The sequence below is a fragment of the Mus pahari genome, chromosome 22 (genome assembly GCF_900095145.1).
Source record: "Mus pahari chromosome 22, PAHARI_EIJ_v1.1, whole genome shotgun sequence".
In the NCBI taxonomy this organism is placed as follows: Eukaryota; Metazoa; Chordata; class Mammalia; order Rodentia; family Muridae; genus Mus; species Mus pahari.
The window spans coordinates 39,053,310-39,076,434 of record NC_034611.1 but is presented as its reverse complement, the minus strand read 5'-3'; the positions used below and the strand labels follow the sequence as shown (position 1 = coordinate 39,076,434).

General features: G+C 43.9%; 1 protein-coding gene across 2 annotated transcripts in view; it reads right to left on the bottom strand.

Moving 5' to 3' along the window:
• Bach2 (BTB domain and CNC homolog 2) overlaps nucleotides 1-23,125 on the bottom strand; it is a 348,895-nt gene that overhangs the window by 160,881 nt on the left and 164,889 nt on the right. Inside the window, exon 3 of one of the 2 annotated variants that reach the window (XM_021222323.2) lies at nucleotides 5,094-5,242. The exons of the other annotated variant lie outside the window; for it this stretch is intronic. The gene's annotated coding sequence lies outside the window, so the exon portion shown is untranslated. The remainder of the gene's footprint in view (nucleotides 1-5,093; nucleotides 5,243-23,125) is intronic. 2 annotated transcript variants of the gene reach the window in all.

Sequence of the window (23,125 nt, the reverse complement as noted above, 5' to 3'; positions counted from 1 at the left end):
GTGTGGCAGATACCAGGCCCCTTTGTGATGAATGGGGGTTCCTAGAAGGGCAACCTGCCACTTCGCAGTTAATGTGAGGGCTAGGCGATCTGGTAAGCAAGTATATGCTAAAATTGCTTCACCAAGATTAACATATGAATGAAGCCAGTTGGCACAGAAAGATTGGAAGCCTTTCTCCACCTGGGTTTCATCTAACAAAGAGAACATATGCAAAAAAAAAAAAAAATCGTGTAAAGTACTCATGTGGGAGGTGTGTGCTATGAAATGGCCTCTAAAGGGCCATGTGCCTGCAGCCCAACACCTTGGGGCATTTCCTCCCAGTTCACTCACTCACTCACTCACTGTCTGGAGAATGCTCACTGACCCTCCAGACATTTTCACTATCTATGATATTCCCTACACCCTGGTGCCACGCAATACCGATGCTGAGCATGGAGGCTTTCATGGATCTTAAAAAGGCGTGGGTTTCTCTCTTCTTCTCCATCTCCTCCTGCCAGCAGCTTCTGAGATCTATGGCTTGTCTACCCAGGTGTTTTTCTCTCAAACTCTAAATAAAATGATCATTGAGCTTCCTTCTGAATCTGTTCTTAAGTGTATGTGCGCGCACGCACGCACGCACGCACGCACGCACACGTGCCATGGTGCAGAGGGCAACTTTCAGGACTCAGTTCTTCCCTTCCACCATGCAGGTTCTAGGGACCAAACCGAGGTTGTCAGGTGGCTTTAACTGCTGAGCCATCTTGCTGGCCCCGAGTCCATTTTAAAAATCTTTTTATTAATGAGACCAAGAACCCACAAAAGGGAACCCTGAATTCCCCTATAATAGTGAGAAGTGTCATTTCACTAGTGACAGGTGCAGCCACAAAGCCACTTCTCTAGCACTCAGCCGCTTGGAGTCTTGGAGTAAACTGGTAATGCATTTAGGCGGCTAAGCTTATTACTTGGTAGGAACTTTAAGGTGCGCGCTCCAGCTCAGCTTATTTGGAGACTTGGGGGGGAAGCCTCTGGAGGTGGTGATGAATACATCAACATATATTCCCATGCTGGCAACATCACGTCCCCTGAACTACTAGCATGCATACGAAAAAAAAAATTATTTCATGGTTCCATGAATAGAATATAATTGTGATCTGAGTCTATTATAAATGATCACATCAAACATTTTTCCTGAAAACTTCCAACAGAACTGGCTCCAAAATGTGTGATGGTCTACAATGACCACAGAGGCTAAATCTGCAGGCCCACAGGGTTAGTTAGTTTAGACATCACTCCCGAGAGCACTTATCTCACAGCTTACAGATTATTCCTAAAGCACGCACGCCGTCGTCCCTGATCTCAATCTGTACTTCAAAGGAATAATAATAATAATAAAAAAACCCTGCATGATATTGGTATAGAAATTGACAGGGTGATTAATGGAATAGAATTAAAGACCCAGAAATAAACCCACACATTTATGGACACTTGATTTTTGACAAAGAAGGCAAAACCATACATTGGGAAAACGAACATATCTTCCGCAAATGGTGCTGGTCTAACTGGCTGTCTGCATGTAGAGGAATGCAAATAGACCCATATTTACCCTGCACAAAACTCAAGTCCAAGTGGATCAAAGGCCTCAAGATAAAACTGGATATGCCAAATCTAATACATAAAGTGGGAATACCCTTGGACGCATTGGCACAGGAGACAACTTTCTGAACAGAACATCAGTGGCTCAGGCTCTAAGATAAAAAATTTATAAACGAGACCTCATGAAACTGAAAAGCTTCTTTAAGGACATTTTAATTAGGTCAAAATGATAGCCTGGGAGAAGATCGTCACCAACCCTACATCCAACAGAGGACTAATATCCAAAATACATAAAGTACTCAAGAAATTAGAAACCAACAAGCCAAATAATCCAATTAAAAATGGCTTATAGAGCTAGACAGAGAGTTCTCAACAGAGGAATCTTTAATGTCTGAGAAGCACCTAAAGAAATGCTCAACTTCCTTAGTCATTAGGAGAACACACATCGAAATGACACTAAGATTCCATCTTACACCCGTCAGAATGGCTAAGATCAAAACCCGAAGCCACAGCACGTGCTGGTGAGGATGTGGCACAAGGAGAACACGCCTCCATAGCTGGTGGGAGTGCAAACTTTTACAACCACTTTGGAAATCAATTTGGCAGTTTCTCAGAAAACTGGGAATAGCTCTACCATAATATCTTAGGTATACCACTCCTACACATATACCCAAAAGGGGCTCCACCATTCCACAAAGACAATTGTTCAAGTACGTTCTTAGCAGCTTTATTCATAGTAGTCAGAAGCTGGAAACAACTTAGATGACCCTCAAATGAAGGAAGGATAAATAAAGAAAATGTGTTACATCTACACAGTGGAATACTATTCAGCTATTAAAAGCAAAGACATCATGAGTTCTGCAGGCAAATGAATGAAACGTGAGAATATCATCTTGAGTGAGGTAACCCTGAGCCAGGAAAACACTTATGGCATCATTCACGTATAAGTGGACATTAGCTATAAAGTACAGGATAACCATGCTACAACCCACAGTAATAGGGAGGTCCCAAGGGAGGATACACCAATCTCACTCAGAGGGGAAACTAAATAGTTATCAAATGTGGATGGAGAGGGGGAACTGGGTAGGAGATGGGGTGAGAGGGAGGATGGGGATGGCATGGAAATCAGGTGTGGGAAGTGGGGGACAGTAGAGGGCTGGGAGTGAGAATGGAAACCGGGGGGGGGGCATCTCTGGGACTCTTTGGAAGCTTGGAGTGGGAAAGAATATGGGGAGTGTATGGGGTGACCCTAGCTGAGATTCCTACTAGAGGGGGATGTAGAGACTGAAGTGGTTACCTCCTATAGCTGGGCAGGACTTCCAGAGGTGGGAGGGGGCCATCAATCCACCCACAAAACCTTCGACTCAAAATTTGCCTTGCCTATAAGATGTGCAGGGATAAAGATGGAGCAGAGACTGAGGAAACAGCCAACCAATGACTGCCCCAACTTGAGACCCATCCCATGTGGGCATGCCAGCCCCTTAGCATGGCTGTCTCCTGAGAGGCTTCATCCAGCAGTGGATGGAAGCAGGGGCAGAGACCCACAGCCAAACCTCAGGGACTGGACCTAGTTGATCTTCATATGGGTCCTCCAACAAGTGGAGCGGGGGCTGTCTCTGTGTCCCCTGCCATTGGATTCCATTCCCTCTACCTGGACTGCCTGGTTGAGCCTCGGTGGGAGGGGATGTGCCTTGTCCTGCTGGGAATAGATGTCCCAGGTTAGGGTACCCAAGGGGAATTCTCCTTCTCTGAGGATAAGGGGAAGGGGGAGGAGGGATTTGTAAGGGTGGAACTGGGAGAAGAGGAGGGAGGGAGGCTGTGATTAGGATGTAAAATAAGTAAAAAAAAAAAAAAATACTGAAAACGAAAGGTCGCGGGATGAGAGAGCAGCGTACGATGGCAGCCTCTCAAGCTGTGACTTTGCTCCCAGGGACCAGCATTCTTGAAAGAAAGACTGGGTTCTGCTATTATGCTTTAAAAATTTTATATGTTAGACTATAATATAAGATACTTTCTTAATCATTTTAAATGCACAGTTTGGTGCTATTTAAGAACATAGACATTGCCGTGTAACTAACATCACCATCATCTACCAAAGTATAACCTTTCCAGTTCACACACTGTACCCACTGAAAAATGCACCCCCACTCCTCTGCCCTCCTGCTGGCAGCCACTATTCTCCCTATGGACTGTGTGAGTCTGACAACCCCAGGCACCTCCTACGAGCAACAGCATTAACTATGCCTAGCCTATTTCACCTAGCATAGCATAGCTGGGTGGCGAATACTATATTGACAGTGGCCATTCTCAGTTCAAATAATAATAATGATGATAATAAAAGAATTGCAAATCCCAAGTGCTACTTCTCATGACAACATTCACCACATCCAAGAAAAAACCGTTATGAATTGTAGCGCCTTACCACAAATTTAAAATGCCCAGCAATTTCTCGGATGTGTCCTAGACAGGACAGTATCACCATTACAATGTTATATTCACATTTATTTAATGAAACGAAAGAAAAATACTTTAAATGTCTTCATTGGCTTGGAAACGGAGCATGCTCACAAGCATGAGTGTACATCTCTACGTCCGCTCACTTTATCCTAGTGAGGATTTGCTTAGCCAAACTCTTCGTGGGTTTGCAGTGCAGGGTAAACTGTCTTGGGTTCTGGCAGTTAAGTAGTTAGACTTTTTGGAAGCTAACATGGTAATGAGCTGACCTCAAAGTAAGGCAGGACCGAGGCTCTGGAAATCCATAAAAACTGAACCTCGCTCACCGATTGTTTACTGGAGGTGTACCTCCCCATGTGTCTTTTGTAAATGAAATTACATTTCAGTGTACCAGGGAGGGATGGTACTGCGAAGATTCACTTTGCAAAGGAGTCACGGATTCTCCTTTTGAGATCAAACATGGCGTGCACACTTGTCAAGGGACCGTGGCCACGGCTTCAAGCTAATAGTCGCACCGTTACTCTGATCTCCTAAAGTCCAAGGCAAAGAGTGGCCAGCAGTGTAGGAGGGACGCTGGCGCGTGGTCACCACTGGACTTCTGAGCTGAAGCCGCTGTGCAGACCCTAGAGCTGTTTCCTGAGGTATGCGTCAATGAGGTAAGTACAGGTTCTACCTCTTAATGTATTCAATATTAAAGCATATAGATTCCTGCCTTTGCCATTCACTCCTCTAACACGATTATGTTAAAGTGGTGATTCTCAAAGTGAGCGCCTTGGGGCACTGACATCAGCATCACTTGGAAACTGTGAGCACAGCAGATTGCTGGCTGACACCAGATCTTTTGGCTCAAAACTGCCGGTGTGACTCTGATGCAAGCTAATTTGTAAGAGCCACCGAACTAAGGAAGTACTGATATTGGGATTCCAGCCCTTGTTTCTTGCCTCATTTACATTTCTCATGACACTTTCTTGAAAGAAAGTTAACTTTTGCGTGCTTGGATTATGGGTACGATCGCCTCATATTGAGCCTTGTTTGGTTAAAGGAAAGAAATCTGAGTAAAAACTTACATATAATTTCCCCAGGTCCTGTCCTGGCTTCGAGTCTTAGGATGCTGGGAACTGGGAAGAGGAAGAGATGAGAAGGCTACAGCAATCCATTCAGACATGGACCCCAAAACTCGGTGAGGCAATCTTGTGGTAGATCAGTGAGTGTCCACCTACACCAGAAGGGAAAGCCCGTTAGTGGATGAGTGTTGCACACGGTGAATCTCCTGCCTGCTGCCTCACAAACTCTACTTGACTTTGAGAACAGTACAGTACTCCACAGCGGTTCTGGTGTTCCTCTTCACCGAACTACAAGGCCAGAGTAAGACAATCCTTGCTAGGTACCAATATCTAGGCTCTATTCAGCTGAAGGCCTCCTCTCCAGGTGTTTCCTGCAGACAAGCTTCCCTTATCAGGGGTTCACTTGAACCCACACAGCTTGGAGATGGCCATGATCCAATCGTCCCGACCTCTCCTGTTCCATCTCAGAAGGAGTTCTTCAACAAATTCAAACGCCCCGGTATAGAGGCCAAAGTGGTAGTCTTAACTAGAGGAGGTTCTAGATAAACTTGTAAATTCTGGCTGACAGCATCTATGCCCCCAAAGTGTTCGCTTTCAAATCAGACAAGCTTCTTGTTGGCTTTAGTCCAACCTTATGTCCTCAGATCAAATTTTCATTCATAAAATTAGACATATTTATTTCCTCTTCTCTGATAATGAGTTAATGTTTGTTGTAGAACACATAAAAACAGGCAAAGAGTATAAGGAAAAAAAAATAATGAACAGTGGTATCTTTGACCAATAAATGACTAAGGATGTTTTGTTGTTGAAGCTCACTGCCCCTTCAGTGCAACTTCTGGGGTTGGATACACCGCACACACATGTGTATGCATGCACACGCACACACATGCACGAGCATGCCCATGCACACACATGTGCATGCACACACACACACGCGCACACACTCCACACCTTGAAAGGTGTTGGATTTAAAATTGAATTGTGAACCAGTATTCCTTTGATACATAAACATAGAGGTTTTTGTATTTAATTATGAAATAAAATGTGAGTTACATGAGAGAGAACATGTCCCAATGTTGCTACAGTTAATGAAAACATACTTTTGAATCCCTGTAGTATTATAATATTTCAAGGAAACACTTTAACTGCTTCTCTCAAATGAGGACTTATCAGTTGTTTTCTTTCATTGTCACTGCAAGCGACATGGAGGGTCACCTGAATGTCAGGCTGCCGGAGTTTCTGACCATTTCTTGGGTCTCTAGAAAGATAACAAGCGACCAGGTTGGTGATGTGAGCTTCAAGCATGTCCTCACGAATTTTTCTTTAGGTTTTTTTTTTTGAGATTTAATATATTTTTATTTTATGTGTATGAGTGATTGCTTGAATGTATATCAATGCACCATGTGCACATAGCTCTCCTGTGTATAGTGCCTGTGTAAGCCAAAAGATGGTGTTAGATTCCCCTGAGACTGGAGTTACAGACAGTTGGGAGCCTCCAAGTAGGTGCTGGGAACTGAACCTGGGTCCTCTGGATTCAGAACCAGTGTTCTCCTTTTGTTCCCTAAAAAATTAATTTTTTTTTTAATTTTTGAGATTAAAACTACATTTCTTCCTTCTTTTTCCTTCCTCCAAAGCCTTCCGCATACTCCTCTAAAATCTCCTTCAAATTCATGGTCTCTTTTTTCACTAAATGTTATTCCATGTGTACATGTGTATGTACATACATACCTACATACATATCCCTAAATATAACCCATTCTGTCCGTCTAATGGTACCTGTATGTAGGATTTCAGGGATGTCTGTTTGGGACTTTGGGGAGGACCATCTCTCCTGTTCCCAGTGTTCCTGGAACGGAACAACTCTATTCTTATCTATAAGCTCGACTTCTGAGTCCAGCACATACAATAACATAGCTAAGATATGAGAAGACAGGGTGTGAGCACTTTTGATTTTATTTTGAGAGTGCACTAAATTCATCTCTTCCAGCAATCTTACATAAAAGTCTGGGCTGTCCTATCACAACGATTAAAAAAAGAACCAAAAGAACAAAGATGTATCAAGAAGTATTTGTTCACTGTGACTTCATAATAATTCAGGGAACATTGTCCTGATAATTAGGAGCTTAAGAGGGTAGAGTGGCTTATAATGGTTTGTCCTTTGTTGCGGTCAGGTATATCATTAATTCTGTGAGTTCACCAAGCTCATAGTTTATACAAATGAGGAGGTGAGGAAGTGATCCTCAAAGAGCAGACTTTGTTTCTCCTAACTGCTTGGGGGACAGAGAGGGAATAAAAAAAAAAACACAAAATTGCCACTAGTAACGGGAACACTTAGCAGAAGCTCTTTGGATGCTGAAACTGTACAACTAGCATTTGCAAAGCTAATTGCAAATCTGGATTCTCTCATTTTAAAAATATACTTCAAAGCCGCCCATGCTGAACCAAAAAGTCTGTGCTACTGGCAGATTATCAAAGTGTAAAAAAATAAAATAAAATAAAATAAAATTGCACCACTTGAGAAAAGCAATAACTTTCAATATTGCTAACTCCTGAACTGCAAAATGCCACAGGCCCAAAACTAGCGATGCCACATGGTTGTCTTGCCGTACATTTCCGAGAGATTATTGTTCTGAAGTCCAGAGAAACACGGCCTTCTGTGTCACAGTGGCTTCCTTATGTGGGACAGGTGCTCTGCCTCTGAGCCTAACTCTTCACACAGGTTCTTCTTAGGATTAAATGAGGTGGAAAAAATACATATGTATGTGAATATATGTGACTATGTGGGGATTTTGGGGGGATTTTCAAATTATAAGACATGTATTTAAAGTTAAGAAACATCTTGCTTTTTATTAACAATGTTGCCAGGCATTAAGGTTAATAATCCCCATTTTACAGTAGACACAGAAAGAGGTAGCCAATAGATAAGATGAGTGAATAAATAAATACCAGATGAAGTGTTGTATTTCTCAGTTGGTCACAAACTAGCTGAGTGACGCTCTGGGTCATGAGATGATATCTGAGGTCTTCTTGAGGCTGATAGTTCTGTTCATTTGGGACATGGCCGTGACAGTGGTATGTGAGCCTACAGAATGACCCTTAGAAAGTGGCCCCTTCTCAAAGTCAAGGCACCATGACACCTAAAGCACCAGCCACCCATCTGAGGCCCGCAGTGTTGGGGACAACATTCCTGAGGGTCCTGTTACCCTCCAGGTCATTAGCTTCCTCATTTTGCATCGACTGAAGAAGGGTCCGAGAACCTCAGGGAAACAGCCAGTGTCCCCGAAGTCTCAGCAGACAGTGGAGAGCTTAGAGCACCGAGTCTTTGTTAACGCTGGTGCTTTATTACTTCAACAACTGGTATAGTCAAGCAAATTCATACTGCTGCATGGTGTCTTGCTAGCAATCTGACTGCTATTTGACCACTAGTCTCAAGCAGGTCAGTAAATAGGCTTTTTGTGTTAACTATATGTTAGGGTCACAAGGGATGCTCTTAAAAGTCTTGGGGCCACTACTTTAGGTTTCTATGATAATGGGACTTCAGCATTTGCACAGCACAGCACAGCACAGCACAGCACAGCACAGCACAGCATATCAGCCTCAGTGTGGCGACCCAGTACCTGGAGCCTACCTGCTAAGGATGAGCAATTGATTTTAAATTAAATTAAATTAAATTTAAATAGCTAAACATGGATAGCAGACAACGCAACTACAGGACACTGCGTTTTTGGAGGTCTTCCAGGCCCAGTGGCCCACAGGATAACACACATCACCTCCATTCAGCCAGTAAACTCTCTGAACTGTCCTGGCCTCTTAGAAACTACGGTGAATAAAGGAATGCTGGATGCTTCCTGCCTCAACTGCATTTTCTAACAAGAGTGATTTACGAAGACTCCACACACAGAGTGGCTCACTGGACAGTTCTTAGGAAACAGTGGGCGATGTGCCATGGTACAGCTATACCAAGCATGACAACACTGCTTTTTCTTTTCTTCATATTTACTGTTAAGAGAAGCAGGGGGAAGTGCAGAAGTAGACATGCGAGTGGTTTCTATTCATTCATTTCCAAATAAAGTAGCGTACTGCAAATGTGGGAAATTATCTGTCTGTAATTCCCTCTTGTGTAATCTTAAATTTGCTTAAAAGAAAAGAGTCGGCAGGACCCGCATTTTTAAGGTAGGAAGAGTAAATGGTGTTTAATTACATAAAAATGTTCAAGAGGGTCTCCAGCTGTAAACAGTGGGCAAGGGAACATTTGTACCAATTAGCTGCAAAACGATTTGGTTTTCTGGAAAGTTGTATAGGCAAGGCTGATTGCGTTCCTTATCCCCGACAGCTTAACTCCTAGCTGAGCTGGTCTTAGTGGGCTTAAGAGGCTGTGATGAGCTACTTCCCCCAAGGAGACGGCAGGTGGAGGCATTTTCACCCACACATAGATCTCATAGGAGCAGAATCATTTCTTCAAGACAGAGAGGTAGCTCAGGGTTCCTCTCACTCCCAGCACTGATCCTCTGGTGTCTCCCTGAGGTTAAATTCCTTCCCTAATTGCTCCTTCCCACCTTCCCAGGATGTGGGGTAACACAAAGAACAGAAAATAAAGCACTGAATGCATGCTAACCACCCCTTGGCTGTGGGATTAAGAGTTTCTGAGCTCCTTTTCTCTCCTTTATCAATGTTAACTCACGAAGTGGAGGATGCTCTCCACAAAGCAGCAGGAGTTTTCTCAGCAGAGATGCTGCATGAAAAAGGTCAAGGCCAGTTTTCTAGGTTCAGGCTACCACTTCTGTCCAAAACCAGCTTGCTGGGGTTTAGGGCTAATACTCAGACACATCCCCATTTACACAGGGGCATTCCCCACTTCTGGATTGAGTGCCTAGAGAATGGACAGTGGTCAGAAAACCAAACGTTCAAAGCTTAATTCCAAAAATTAAAAACTACATTTAGAGACTATTTTCTACTAAGCAAGGTCAAGTTCAAATGTTCTGCAGGTTATAGATCATAAAACTTTCTGCCAAAATGTTAGTTATAGGATTACTGACAGTGGTTCTAAAATCCTTACTCATACCAAGAAGGACTAAATGGGGACACGATTTTGTGGCCAGAAAAGCTTTAACAAGTAATGGGTTCACCTGGTCTTAAGTTTTGGAATCTATAAATATGAATTTAAAAATTATCTTTCAGACAGAATTTAGACATCCACTTACGATGTGGACTGGAAATGTTTGGATTGCAAATCTTGGGGCTCTTGTGTCTTCTACTGCCCTGGGAAAGCAACACAAGGAAATGTGCCCTGTGCTATCAACAAGCAAAGAGGGGGAAGAGATAAAGGCACTTCAGTAGGATGGAGAAAGTGAATTAAGATTGAACACACACACACACACACACACACACACACATATGCACACACATACACACACACACACACACACGCACGTGCACACACACACACAGAGACAGAGACAGAGAGAGAGAGACACACACACACACATACACACATAACAGACAACCACAGGCACACACACCAGCGCACACACACAGGCACATACCCTAGGGAGATGCCACTTACATGCTGCAGGTGTTGGGACCTAGTTGTTCTGTCTGTGGAACTGCAGCTGGAAAGCAGTTGCTGGGATACGGTGCTCAGACCATCGGTCCTTCTCTTGCTGAGCCTGAATTCACTCTGGCTGACAACCAAGGACGGTGTTTGTATGTCCCCAGATACAGCAAACATCAGATTTTATCCATCCTATCCTAAAAGACGTTGCAACCTGAACTATTTGTCACTAAGCGATTTGGAAAAAGGAGAAATAAATTATAAGAAAAGGAGAAATTACCAAAAAAGAAACGAGTGAAAACTAGCTAATCTGAGCTAATTCCTAGACTTTCATAGACTCTGTAACTAACAGACACCAGTCTGTGGGTGCAGCGTCTGTATTACCACCGTGATTTCCCTTTTCTGGAAACTTCTATTAGGGACTGAGCTAGGAATTTTCAGTGTTATTGGCCCATTCGGAGGATAAAAGAAGCTTGGCTCAGACACTCAAAGTGCCTTACCTAAGGGCTCACCGCTGGACAAAGGGACTGCCCAGGTCCACCCAAGGAAGCCACCCCTTTCCTACACACCACCGGTATTCACTACCAGTCGGAGAGAGTACGTTCCCCTCCTCAAAGGAAGGGGGTTCACTTTTTCTGTGCACTCGGTAAAACAGCAAAGCGAGGTGGCAAAGCGGCAGATGCCGTGGCAGTTTGTACACAAACCCGACTGCTTAGTTTGTTAGGGCGCATGCGTTGTGAAGCACATTACAACTTAGAGGTGTGTCCCACCCACCCTTCCCCTTCTGTTGTAGTTTCTTTTGAAAAAAAAGCAGTACCATCATCTTGTCAGAGTTCCCTCGAGGAGTAACTGTAAGCATATGGTCCATGGTTGCTGAATTATCACAGGGAAAACCCATAATAGCAATCTCATCCTGAGACCCAGTCTCTGGAGAGGATCATCGGCCCTGGCAACGCCCACCCAGCCAACATCCGCAGAGCCGGTTCTCAAATGGCATCGGGGTATTAGTGCCCACGTGACTTCAAGGATACTATATCACACAGCCAGACATCAAGTCCACTGTGGGCTGCAAGCAGGCATAGCCCTTAAGGGGTTTGTGTCAACTTCCTGAGGAAGATTGTTTCCTGGATCTTGGATGGACATCAACTCTTCCTCCTAGCTTTAGTACTTGGTCAAGTTGTAGAGATCTTTCTGTCTCCTCCTAAGATTTCGTCTTCTAAGCCCTCTGCTACCTTTCTTCTAGAAGCCAACAGAGATCCTGTACAGTTCTGACCCATTTTTGAGAGCCGCACAGCCTCTCAGACTCATCTGCAGACTGGCTTGCTTCGTGCCATCCAGGCTACATGGTTGTGCGGGCCGATCCCACACTCACAAGTCAGTGTGTTTCTGAGCTGACCCTGTGGGGAGCCGCTGGGCCCACATAAGGAGGGCGGCTGAAGCAAGGGAAGGCTGCAGGAAGCCCTAAAGACAAGTGAGGGAGGTGTGAGGCAGCATGGCAACAGAAGATGCTACCGTGGACCCAACTGCTCCAGCAGAAAACCCACGAATCATCTTTGCTCCTCATTGATGTCTAGGCCCTCAGTACAGGCAGTCGGTACGTCTCACATCAATCTACTCCTCCTTGTCTCTATTTTATCATCTGTGAGTTCTCACCTGGCTCATTATTGCTACTGACACAGAAACCGGTCTGTCCTTTTTCTCTTCTTTCCCGGCTGGTAGGGCCCTCAGGATCCCTCTGGGTGAGACTGGTCACCGACAAGATTCTGAACGCATAGTTCTCATACACAGAATTCTTCTCACGTAAGATAAGTGGACCGTCACTTTCTATTATCCTATCTATGTGTCTGTTATAATAAAGTATCTAGAGTTTATAACTGACCATTTTCATCATTTTAGATAAACAGTTCAGTGGTCGTTAAGTACATTTCTGGTTGAGCAACCATCGCCACTCTCCATCTAATGTAATGAAAGGGAATTAATGATCGAGACCAAAAATAAGACTTAAAGCAAGGGCCTGAAGAGAAAGGCACTTTGAGGGCTTGTGCTTCATTTTATATAGAATCTCTCCTATAGATCAGGGTCTCCAGGACACACCCTTCATTGGTTTTCCACATTTGACACCAGAGCTGTAGGAACTCTGGTCTCGATATGGAAAAGGACCTTTGGATGTTTATCTAGGCCATATACTAGTTATAATCACGGACACAAGCGCGGAGAGCACCCCCGCCCTCCCGGTCTCCTCTATCAAAAGATGACTGAAGCGGCGTTTCTTGGAAAGACGACTTATTTCCCCAACATGCCGCATCTAGTCGGAGCTGGCTTGTCACTCACTTGTCTCTAAGCAGGGTTTCCTTCCGAGCGTTGACAAAGACCATAAAGAAAATCCTTAGCCATTCAGCATTTAATTCAACTCCACAATATATTTTTCTTCCTTTCTTGGTTTAATGACCTCAAACGTACCAACATCCTGCCTTTCCTGATCCCCTAACAAGTCCTATCAAATGCCAGGGCAGAATCAAACCGCCCTGCAGGCAGTGAGATCATGCACTAAGAATTCATTTTTAGTCCAAAACTTGGGGAGTGCCAGACCACTTAGTGCAATGCATCACATGGCCAGAAAATTAGCCTGGCACTCTAAATAATGTTTTAACATTTCTCCTATCAAAGGTCCTTTTACAACCTGATGACTCCTTCCTTGGGGGGAAAAAAAAAATTAACACACACAAAACCGCTCCATGTGGTAATCAAAGGTTCAAGGACCTTTTCAAGTCTATTAGGGGTCCTCTATGCATCTGTAAACTCCAGATTAAAATCTCCTGTAGAAGAACAAGAGTTCATGTTGTTCCCAGACCCTGGGCATCTCGGGGTGACTTCCTCTGGTGCTGTTTGCCTCAGCACTGGTTTGGCTTTAGGGACATCGCTATCTGGCTTCTGGTCAAGCCTATTGTTAACATGGCTGCACCAAGTTAGCTGACAGTGTTGGGGACACCCGCTCCTCCGGTCAGTCTCTGCTGTGTTGGTCTATCTGGTGTTCTGTAGGTGGTACAGTCATCTTAGATCCCACTTAACTTCCTGTCTTTTTTTTTTTTCTTTCTGACATTGATTCTTTCCACCACTTACATCACTGAAAAACTTAAACCAAATTAAAAACAAACAAACAATAGTAACAACCTCCCCCTCTGAATTTAAGTTTTACATTTTCTGCCCTTAAAAAGAAAAATCATTTAGTCTTTCCTATGTTGCTTCTTGGGAGTAAGCCATCTGCTCACTCTGGCCACCAAGTGTGGCGATCTTTATTCAGTCCACACTAGGGTTTCTGCTCTTGAAGCAAGACGGTGAAGCAGATAGAGAACTAGTCAACTGGAAGACCAGTTAACCAACAGCTCAGCTTCTGGAGATGAACCGACTCAAGAGGGCCGATCTTAACTAATGGACATTCCCGTAAACCTTCTAGGATCAGAGGAAGCCTGTCAACAGCGGTGCCCATTTCCTTCCTTTCTCATTTTCCACAGATGAGTCTCAGAGCCTTTTAGAAACGACCCCTACTACTTTGGAAGCCAAGCCTATATACGCCCAGTTTTCAGTATATATTTTTAAACAGGTTTGTTGGGACACAATTCATATGCCATGAAGTTCACAACTTTGACATATATGATCCAGTGGTTTTTGGATTTTTTAGCATATCCAGAGTAATCCTCACTATTATTTAATATCAGATATCCAAAATTTATTGCACTCCAAAGAAACTCTATAGCCACAATTTATCTTTTCTTACTCCTGTACCAGCCTTTGGTAAACAGTAAGCTAGTTTCTGTCCCTCCCTGCATACTTACCTATCCTACATATTTCATATAAATGGGACCGTATGCTGTGTAGCATTTTGTGCTTGGTTTATTTTTACTTATCATGGTGTTTTCAAAGCTCACTGAGGGTACAGCACACCACAATCCTTCATTAACTTTAATAACTAAATGATAACCTGCTGAATGCAGGTGTGATGGCATATGAAATTCCCATTTAAACTAGAACTATCCCCCCACAGCCTTAGGCTTTTGAGTGCTTGATCCCAGTGGCGGGTGCTATTTACAGAGGCTCGGAAAGCATAGCCTTGTTGGAGGGGAAGCTCACTGGAGGTGAGCCGTTTCTAGTTTACTCTCTTTGTGCTTGCTGGTCAAGATGTGAGCACTCAGCCTCCTGCTCCAGCCATGCCTACACCCTGCTCCCTCACCGTGATAGACTCTTAACCTTCCAGAACCAGAAGTCCAAATAAACTCTTTCTTCTACAAATTTGCCTTGGCCGCGGTGTCTTATCAAAGAAATAGGAAAGTACCTACAATCGTGCATTACAGTTCTGACTGGATCATCCCCCAGGCTCACGGGCTGAATGGTTGGTCTCCACTGCAGCCGTGTTCTGAGGTAACTGGGTCACGAAGGGTTCTAACCTCATCGGTGGATGGGCCCATGGGTGGGTTTATAGCTGGGGGGTCCCTGGGAGTTGGTGGAAACTGCAGGAGGTGGGACACAGAGGAAACAGATCACCAGAGCCATGTGTGGCCCCTTCCTCTCTTTCTTCCATACTGTCTTTATACCACAATGTTCTGTTTAACCACAGGCCCAGAAACAAGTGGCCATGGACTGAGACATCTGACACTGTGGGCCACAACAAATCTCTCTCCTTTTTTAGTTGTTTTTCTAAGGATTTGGCCCAGTGACGGAAAGCTAACAGACTGCATATGATACACTATTTACATACTTATCAATCAATGGATATTTGTGTTGTTTCCATGCTTTGCCTGTGTGAATCTTATCAATGAACATTTGTGCTGTCTCTACCTTTTGCCTATGTGAAGAATGTTGCTGTGAGCACTTATACAGAGCCATATTTGAACATGCCTTTCAAACTCTCTTGGCTGTATGCTTGGGAGTAGAGTTGCTGAGGACAATGGCTACTTTGTTAACTTGTTAAGTCACAATGTATAGGGTGACTGTATCTTGAGAGCGGTGAGAACAAATTCTCCAGGGGAGCTTAGCATTTACTAATGCAGTCTTTAAGTAAAGCATGTTATGGTCTAGAATACGAGCAGGATTCATTCAGTCAGCTGAAGGCCTTTCTGCGGGAGAGCAGACTGTCTTTAGATTTAGACTGTCTTTAGAGTCTAAACAGAGTTTAGATTTGTTAACTTCCATATTGTCTTAATTTTCTCAATACTTTTCCTGTTGCTGTGATAAAATCTTCCTACAAAAGCAACGTAAGGCTCAAAGGATTCATTTCTGAACAAGGTTCGAGGATCCAGTCTAGGATTGAGTAGGTTTGAGTAGGTTTGCGTCCTACCTGCAGCAGCTGGTCACACTGTGTTTGCAGTGGGGAAACAGAATGGTGACAGTTGTGTGCAGATTGCTTTCCCCCTTTTATGCAGTCCAGGACCCCAAGTCCAGGGAATGTGTCAGCCCATACTTGGGGTGAGTCTTCTCGCCTCAATTAAACCTATCAAGGTAATCCTTCACACGCCTGGCTGGAAGCTAACCACCGAATCCATGCAATCCCTCCAGGTATACCCACAGGCTTATCTCACAAATGATCCTTGATCCTGTTGAGCTGATAATATTGGCCTCCACAATAATCTTTTATTCTCGAGTCTTTCTTACACACACACACACACACACACACACACACACACACACACACACACGGATGCATCCCTCCCTCACTTCTATTTCAAGGTGTGGAGAACCTTGGTTAGCGTACGGGGACATACGCTGACTCCGTAACATTTTGAGCAGCTGCTCAAAACTGCTTCCCATGATGTTACTCTTATAATCTGTCAGTAGGGTCTCCACACACCCCCAACAGGCATTGTGGTATTCTTCTGGACACTCATCTCACTGGGGGTGAGGTGACATCTCATCATGACTGTAATCTATATTTTCCTAATATTTAATGATGTCGAGTGTCTTTTCATGTACATACTGGCATTTGTATGTATTTTTTGGAGAAATATTTTAGTTCTTTGGTTGTTATTGGGTTATTTGCTTTTAAGAGCACTGAATTACAAAAATTACTTATATATCCTAGATACTGAACATATATATATATATATATATATATATATATATGTATATATATATATACATATATATATATGAAATATATGCAACTTGCATATATTTTATCTCATTCATAAGGTTTGTCTTTTTTACTTTCTTAATGGTCTTTAAAAGCACATAAGTTTTTAATTTTTATATGGTCACTCTTACCTGTTTTTTTTTTTTTTCCTTTGTCTCCTGTGGTTTTGGAGATGGTGTTTCATGCCCAGACTGACCTAGAACTTGCTATGTAGCTGGTCTTTACCTTGAGATCATCCTTTCTCTAGCTACATACCCTGCCCAGATATGCTGCTTTCTTGTAGGAGCTCTAGAGTTTCTGCGTTCGGCTGTACTGAGTTCATCGTTGTGTGTGGTGTGAGGTGTGGTACTATGATGTCTGTTGAAGTGGCTCTGCAGTGTGTCCTAAAATAAGGAAGTGTGAGTCCTCCAACTTTGTTCTTTAAGATAGAGCTATTCTGGGCCCCTTGCTTCTCCATATGAATTCTAAAACCAGACTGGCAATTCCTGCAAAAAGGCGCCAACTGGAATTGCGATGGTGATTGCTTTGAATATGTACAGTTTGGGTAGTATTATTATCTTAGTGTGTCCTCTGATTTATGAATATTGGATGTCTTTCCATTTATTTAAGTTTTCATAATTTCCATACTGTTCTATAGTTTTTGGAGTTCAAATGTTGTATTCTTTCCTTATAGTTTTTTGTTTATTTTTTTTGGGGGGGATAGGGTCTCCCTATATTTCTCAGGTTGGTCTGAAACTCCCTAACTCGGATTCAAACTTGAGGTCCACCAGCCTCTGTCTCCCAAGTGCGGAGATTAAGCGTCTCTACCGTACTTGTTTGCACTTCTTAAATTTGTTCCTAAGTATTTTATTATTTTTATGCTATTGTAAATAGATTTTTCCTCATTTCATTTTTAGTGTCTCATTGTTAAATATACAGAAATGAAATTAACTTTTGTATGTTTAACTTTTCAATTATTCCATGTTGAATGTGCATGCTTGTGTCTGTAATGGAAGGGCAGGCACGCATGTGGAGACCTAAGGACAACTTCTGGGAGTTGGTTCTTTCCTTCCACCATGGGTTCCCGGGATGGCACTCAGGTCTTTAGGCTTGGGTAGCAGACAATTTCACCTTCCAAGCACTCCTCTGGCTTATGCTGTCTTTTAACCCTATGAACTTGCTGATCCTGGTTATCATTTCAAATAGGGCTTCTTTGCATGTACAATTTTTGAAGATGGGTTAGAGTCTCAGGTAACTTTTAATATTCTGAAGCACAGGCAAAGTTTAGCACAATAGTCCAACTGCACTATACACACCCAGAGCTCACACTGCTAATCATCGGAGGGCGGTGCCCCTGTTCTGGGCATAGAGCATGCAACATGCCTCTCCACAGGCAGCCTACATAAGGACTGGAGGGGTAAGTCCCTGCCGTCTCAAGTCCAAGGTGAGACACAAACTTCTCTTCCACAGAATGATGTTATAAAGAGAGCTGAGGTCACAGCCCCTCTTGTCTACTTACATGGGTACAAACAGGTGAGGGTACCGTAGAGTCTGGCCTTACTATTCTCAAAGTAAAAGAATTTCGGTTTCCTTCCAAGAGAAACTGGACTCTTAACTGATCTCTGTCGAGCTGCTCTCCTCCCCAGCAACCGGGGCTCTGCCCCAAGGTGCCGTATTTTGAAGGGGCAATCACGGTTGTTCTCACAGAAAACTGCTATGCTTGATGCAAATGGTGACTGTTTCCTATCAGACACATTTTGCTTCGGCCAGCCATCATCATTCAGAACTGCTTTACATCTCAGATCTGTGAGTCACTGACTTGAGAGTGCAGCTGCCCAGAATACCCAGGCATATGAAAGGATCAAAATACCACACTCTGATTGATTCAGAGAGTTATTTTCCACCACAGGCAGCCTGAGCAGCTTCTGCTTTGTCTCTGACTAATTGGGGATGGGTAAGAGCGGATCAAGCCACTCGCTGCACTTGGGGGACCATCTCTTCCCTCAGACACAAGATCCCAGGAGTAGAGCCCCGTGCGCGCGCTCCACGCAGAGATGCGTCCAGAGGATGCTCATCTGAGTGTAATCTGGGTATCAAAATCATCTTTTGAAGGGATCCTAGAATTTCGGTTTGACAAAAATCGAAAAAAAAAAACAAAACACATTTTAGAAAGAAAAATCGGATTTGCGTGTAAATGAAGAATATTCCTGAAAAGAAAGTCTGTTACGAAACTGAAATCTGGAGACCGCGGTGGTACCAGTTTGAGTCATCAGTTCCCTCTACACCCTAATAATCGTCGGCTCTTTGATCACAATGACTGCTCGGGGCGATGCTTTTCTTGTTTGCTTTTTTTTCAGTACTTCATTGTGTAAACAGGGTTGTCTCGCTACCGTCTTGCAAACATGTTTACATTTGGGGATCAGAAGGAACATCTGCTAGAAACAGATTTTATGCTTTTCTGTCAACTTGGGGGGAAATCTGAATCGCATTTCCTGGTGATATTATTTTAAAAGCTCTTGGAGGGTTAAACTAACTTCTACAGGCAGGGCATCTGCTCTCCCGTGTCTATATCTAAAACTCTGTCCTGAAAATATCCAGATGAAGTAACTATTAACCAAAGCAGGTATTCATTACTCTCCATTTTTCTAAATAGCAGCAGGCTGATGAGCTAAGTGACCTGGTCAATGGGAAGGCAGCAAAGAGGGGATTACATACTGACCCTACAAAATTCTCAGGCCTCAAAAGTCCTCTGATATTTCAAAAAAGAAAAAAGAGAAAGAAAGAAAGAAAGAAAGAAAGAAAGAAAGAAAGAAAGAAAGAAAGAAAGAGAGAGAGAAAATGAAAAATGAAAAAAAGGTACAATTCCTCACACCGTTCTAAGATTGCTTATTCTGGGGAAGACAAAGGAGAAGTTGGGTGACAGTCACAGAAGCCATCAGGTTCCTTGTCCAGACCCTGCATCAGAGATGTGGGCTAGATGCCCTGTGCAGCAGGGAATGGGACAAAGCCTGAAGGAGTGGACGACAGGAGGGCTCTGGCGAGAAAACTTCCAAACACATCAATGCCATCTGTTTCTGTGGCACCTATGGTAACGATACCTATCTGAGGGCCTGGTGGCCTGGCAGGATGGTGTAACTCATTCTGGTCTTACAAGTCAAGGCAAAAGTGGTATATGTGTTGTCCTGAAGGAAGAGGAGATTCAAATAAATGTCTTCAGGCAGTGAGGCCCTTACACCAGGCAAGAGGGGCTCACTCTAGTGCAGCCAGACCAGAAAGCCCCTTCACCCTTGTCCTCCATGAATTCTTCAATCCCCTCTACCTTCAGTATCCCAGAATTCCCTACCAAGGGGTCCCAAGAAAGACTCAAAGGTCTGTGGATGCCGTTCCTCTGAGTCCTTCCTCTCTCATAGGCATATCAATTCGAAAGGCAAGCAAAGAGCCAGGGCAGTTGCCCTGCGTGGTCCATCGGGTGTGTGGCCTGGAGGTCCTCCGGCATGCAGGACGGCACAGTGTAGGAACGGAAGGAAAAGGAGGGAAGAGCTGTCGTATATTGGCTCCCACACGACCATGCCTCTAGTTAGAAGTCTAAATGCCCGAGTATTATAAAATCAAACCTTCTCTTCTGGCCTCTGAAAATTCTCACACCAAGGCAGAAGGACCACAAACGTATCTCAGATAATCTGTTTGTGAGATTTGTTTCTAGTATTTTAATGACACAGGGTCCAATCAATTGTGTTCAAGCCTGAGGCCTTATGAATGTTAGAAGCAGGCACGTACAAGGCCGTGAACACAAGGGTTGGTCAGGGGCAGACTCAGGTACACACTAATACACAGACTGTAGCCCTGGACCCTCTGAAGTAGAAAGGAGTTTGCCCAGAAAGGCCTCCTTCATGGGGAATACTATGCTGTACAGGGCTTAGTTAAACCTTTACCTGTTTTGTTGTACTGGTAGACAAACGTATCAGGGCAACACAAGCAAGCGTTAATCTTAAAACCACTGGGGCCTTCCCCTTTGTGGTTTCTACCTCCATGTCCAGCAGCAGCTCCTTGAACACTTTAAGACCAGTGGGAACCGAACCAGGAACAGTGAGCTATGGGTGGAGAGCCAACAGTAAAGCAGGCGCCGAGACAGAACACAGACGATAAGGCTGAACCATAAGAAGCAATTAAGTAGCTGTACGTGGATGCATGAGTGATCCATCTTAAAAGCCCACACGACACCCCCACTCTGTGGAGTTTCCCAAAGTCATTTCAAACATTTGCTGCTTCCTGCTTTGCAATTCTTTTATCTATGTACGGGGGTAGCCACTCTACAGCTACCACTGCACAAGGACAAAGGACAAGGAAAAGGTAATTCTCCTAACGTTAGTCATCAAACTACACTTTGAAACCTCACATTTACACCTAAATTTGGGATCCAAAGCTGTGAAGTAATCGGGCCCTGCCTACCTCAGGTTGTCCCTTGGAACACAGTAACAGATCCTCTGAGGGTTAACCGTCTCTGCAACAAGCTCTATGTTTTCTGTTCCTCTCACTGTTCCCGATGGGAAGAACAGATTTCAGAAGGGAAAAGAAGACAGAAGCAGGGGCTTGTGGCCCCCACCTATGCTCAATGAATTATCCTTTTCTTTCTTGTGACAAAAATAGGGCATGAGGAAAGCTCTAGCTTGAAGCTGAAGTTTCACCAAACAGCTAAAGCAGTTGAAGATACTTAGCCCATAAATTTATCCCCAGGACCAAAAGTAACATGGTATGGATACCCTGGGGCACAGCACCCGGTGTCCCTCCCCCCCCCCCCCCCGGGCAGGACACATGTGGTTATCCTCACCACTTCAATCAAGTCAGCAGTCAATGACAAAGAAGCTACACTTCCAAGAATAAATCCTCCCCAAAATGACAGCATCTGGGGAGCCGCCTGGGAGGATCTCCATGATGGACTGAACAGCAAATGGTTGGCTCTGACTGAACATTCCCCATGAATGGAATGGTAATACCTCCCAGACGGCCATGTTCATCTTGGACGACTTTACACACAACGTCTTGCATACATCACTATAGAGTTTTCTCAGAGGCAAATCTATCTCGTGCTAGCCTAAAACCACGGGTCTTTCCTCCAGGGGAGACAAGAAGATGGATACCTACATGCTCCATACTCGGAAGTGACCAAGCATGACAGGATGTTTTCTTCCTAAGTCTCCTGTGTGGGAATCCCTTCAAATGCCACTTGTGACACATGGGGTCTTTTCGCTATCACGGCCCTGGGCTACTGTCTTTGGAAAAGTCTAAGCTTTAAAATAAAAACAAACCATTTCAATTCAGTATTCCATTATAAGCAATGTATACAGAAAAATGCAATCTTACACACAAAGTAGTCCTGACACTGAGGAACAGACAGCACACTCTATGACAGCCTTCGTCTTTACACGCCAACCATGATCTCATCAGCATTTTGGCTGATCCATCCCAACACCAATGTAGACTGTGTTTGTGTCTTAGGCCCTCTGCAGCCCTTTCACTTGGAGCTGTTTCATTCCATTCCCCACACTTGATCTGTGCCTTTCATTTTGGAAGAAGTGTTCAACAGGAGGTCTTGACACATTTCTATTACCAAATGTCAACTTGCTCAGGTCTAAGCCCTTGGGTTTTTTTCATTTCTCTGTTTATCCACTCACTGGCAAAAGGAGCACATGAAAGAGAATTTTACTCAAAGGATTTTTCTTTCTATGATGAAGCCACACCAGGTTTACAAAGCAGTGCGGCGCAGTTGGGGTGAAAATGAATTCAGGTAACAATACCCTTTAGGAAGGAGATGGCTCTGTGTATACGCTGTGTGGGATCTGCTCGGCACTTTCTAAGAGGGAACGCTGGATAAATATTTACAGTTTTCATTTCTCTTCCTTACTGAGAACTCCCTGAAACTGAAGGATGTTAAATGAGGGAAGACACTTCGGGTCTCTGCCTGACGCAGTGCTCTGTCCATAAGGCTCCAGGACTCGCACACACATCCTGCTCATAGTGAAACCAGACACAGTTCACTTCCTTTTTTCTTAAACCACCCCCTCACCTGGGACATGTCGTGAGATGACACAAGAGTTAGTCATGTGTCACTCACTAACCTGAGATACAGAAGGTGTCTTAGTTAGGGTTACTATTGCTGTGATGAAACATCATGACCCAAAGCAACTTGGGGAGGAAAGGGTTTATATGGCTTACACTTCCATATCACTGTTCATCATTGAAGGAAGTCAGGACAGGAGCTCAAGCAAGGCAGGAACCTGGAGGCAGGAGCAGATGCAGATGCAGAGGCCATGGAGGAGTGTTGCTTACTGGGCTTGCTCCCCATGGCTTGCTCAGACTTCTTTCTTATAAAACCTGGGACCA